Source organism: Triticum urartu, chromosome 3 (genome assembly GCF_003073215.2).
Source record: "Triticum urartu cultivar G1812 chromosome 3, Tu2.1, whole genome shotgun sequence".
In the NCBI taxonomy this organism is placed as follows: domain Eukaryota; kingdom Viridiplantae; phylum Streptophyta; class Magnoliopsida; order Poales; family Poaceae; genus Triticum; species Triticum urartu.
Genome location: NC_053024.1, coordinates 111,723,356 through 111,726,881, shown reverse-complemented (window position 1 = coordinate 111,726,881; position 3,526 = coordinate 111,723,356).

Genomic DNA, 3,526 nt, shown 5'->3' with positions numbered 1-3,526 from the left:
ACGATATGCATCACACAATCTCAGATTCATCTATTCAACCAACACATAGGACCTCAAAGAGTGCCCCAAAGTTTCTACCGGAGAATCATGACGAAAACATGTGCCAACCCCTATTCATAGGTTCATGGGCGGAACCCGTAAGTTGATCACCAAAACATACATCAAGTGAATCACGTGATATCCCATTGTCACCACAGATATCCACGGCAAGACATACATCAAGTGTTCTCAAATATTTAAAGACTCAATCCGATAAGATTACTTCAAAGGGGAAACTCGATTCATTACAAGAGAGAAGAGGGGGAGGAGAAACATAAGATCCCACTATAATAGCAACGCTCGCGATACATCAAGATCGTGCCAAATCAAGAACACGAGAGAGAGAGATCAAACCACATAGCTACTGGTACATACCCTCAGCCCCAAGGGAGAACTACTCCCTCCTCGTCATGGAGAGCACCGGGATGATGAAGATGGCCACCGAAGAGGGATTGCCCCCTCCGGCAGGGTGCCGAAACGGGTCTAGATTGGCTTTCGGTGGCTACGGAGGCTTCTGGCGGCGGAACTCCCGATCTATTGTGGTCTCGGATGTTTTTAGGGTATATGGAGATATATAGGCGGAAGAAGTACGTCAGGGGGGCCACGAGGGGCTCACGAGGGTGGAGGGCGTGCCCAGGAGGGGTGGGCGCGCCCTCCTGCCTCGTGACCTCCTCGCAGATCCCCCGACGTGCACTCCAAGTCTTCTAGGCTTCTTTCCTTCCAAAAATGAGTTCCGTGAAGTTTCAGGTCAATTGGACTCCGTTTGGATTTTCCTTTTCTTCGAAACCCTAAAACAGGGTAAAAACAGAAACTGGCACTGGGCTCTGGGTTAATAGGTTAGTCCCAAAAATGATATAAAAGTGTATAATAAAGCCCATAAACATTCAAAACAGTAGATAATATAGCATGGAGCAATCAAAAATTATAGATACGTTGGAGACGTATCAGCATCCCCAAGCTTAATTCCTCGCTCGTCCTCGAGTAGGTAAATGATAAAAAAAAGAATTTTTGATGCGGAATGCTACTTGGCATAATTTCAATGTAATTTCTTCTTAATTGTGGTATGAATATTCAGATCCATAAGATTCAAGACAAAAGTTCATATTGACATAAAAATAATAATACTTCAAGCATACTAACTAAGCAATTATGTCTTCTCAAAATAACATGGCCAAAAAGTTCATCCCTACAAAATCATATAGTTTAGTCATGCTCCATTTTCGTCACACAAGAATGCTCTCATCATGCACAACCCCGATGACAAGCCAAGCAATTGTTTCATACTTTAGTAATCTCAAACCTATAAACTTTCACGCAATATATGAGCGCGAGCCATGGACATAGCACTATGGGTGGAATAGAATATAATGAGGGGGGTTATGTGGAGAAGACAAAAAGGAGAAAGTCTCACATCAACGAGGCTAATCAATGGGCTATGGAGATGCCCATCGATTGATGTTAATGCAAGGAGTAGGGATTGCCATGCAACGGATGCACTAGAGCTATAAATGTATGAAAGCTCAACAAAAGAAACTAAGTGGGTGTGCATCCAACTTGCTTGCTCACGAAGACCTAGGGCACTTGAGGAGGCCCATTGTTGGAATATACAAGCCAAGTTCTATAATGAAAATTCCCACTAGTATATGAAAGTGATAACTCAAGAGACTCTCTATATGAAGAACATGGTGCTACTTTGAAGCACAAGTGTGGAAAAAAGGATAGTAGCATTGCCCCTTTTTATTTATTTTCTTTTTTTGGGCCTTCTTTTTCCTTTCTTTTTGGGACAATGCTCTATTGAATGATGATCATCACACTTCTATTTATTTACAACTCAATGATTACAACTCGATACTAGAAAAGTATGACTCTATATGAATGCCTCCGGCGGTGTACCGGGATGTGCAATGATCATGAGTGACATGTATGAAGAATTATGAATGGTGGCTTTGCCACAAATACGATGTCAACTACATGATCATGCAAAGCAATATGACAATGATGAGCGTGTCATAATAAACGGAACGGTGGAAAGTTGCATGGCAATATATCTCGGAATGGCTATGGAAATGCCATAATAGGTAGGTATGGTGGCTGTTTTGAGGAAGATATAAGGAGGTTTATGTGTGACAGAGCGTATCATATCACGGGGTTTGGATGCACCGCGAAGTTTGCACCAACTCTCAATGTGAGAAAGGGCAATGCACGGTACCGAAGAGGCTAGCAAGGATGGAAGGGTGAGAGTGCGTATAATCCATGGACTCAACATTAGTCATAAAGAACTCACATACTTATTGCAAAAATCTACAAGTCATCAAAAACCGCACTACGCGCATGCTCCTAGGGGGATAGATTGGTAGGAAAAGACCATCGCTCGTCCCCGACCGCCACTCATAAGGAGGACAATCAAATAACACCTCATGTTTCAAATTTGTTACAACGTTTACCATACGTGCATGCTACGGGACTTGCAAACTTCAACACAAGCATTTCTCAAATTCACAACTACTCAACTAGCACGACTTTGATATTATTACCTCCATATCTCAAAACAATCATCAAGCATCAAACTTCTCTTAGTATTCAACACACTCATAAGAAAGTTTTTACTATCTTGAATACCTAGCATATTAGGATTTTAAGCAAATTACCATGCTATTTAAGACTCTCAAAATAATCTAAGTGAAGCATGAGAGTTCATCTATTTCTTCAAAATAAAACTACCACCATGCTCTAAAATATATAAGTGAAGCACTAGAGCAAATGACAAACTACTCCGAAAGATATAAGTGAAGATCAATGAGTAGTTGAATAATTATGCAACTATGTGAAGACTCTCTAACATTTAATAATTTCAGATCTTGGTATTCTATTCAAACAGCAAGCAAAGCAAAATAAAATGACATTCTAAGAATAGCAAACATCATGTGAAGAAGCAAAAACTTAGGATCAACCGAAACTAACCGATAATTGTTGAAGAAGAAAGGTGGGATGCCAACCGGGGCATCCCCAAGCTTAGATGCTTGAGACTTCTTGAAATATTATCTTGGGGTGCCTTGGGCATCCCCAAGCTTGAGCTTTTGTGTCTCCTTAATTCCTCTCATATCACGGTCTCCCTAAATCTCAAAAGCTTCATCCACACAAAACTCAACAAGGACTCGTGAGATAAGTTAGTATAAACCATTGCAAAAACCTTATCATACTCTACTGTAGCAAATCACTAAAATTATTATTCAACATTGCATACTAAATGCCTCTGCATATTTAATAGTCCTATCCTCAAATAGAATCATTAAAGAAGCAAACATATGCAAACAATGCAAACATAACAGCAATCTGCCTAAACAGGATAGTCTGTAAAGAATGCTGCAACATCCATACTTCCCTAGCTCCAAAAATTATGAAAGAAAATTCCCACTGTAGTAAATTTATCAGAGCTTAATATGCAAAAGGTTTCAATTTTATCACATTCTGACTTTTCTACGGAAAA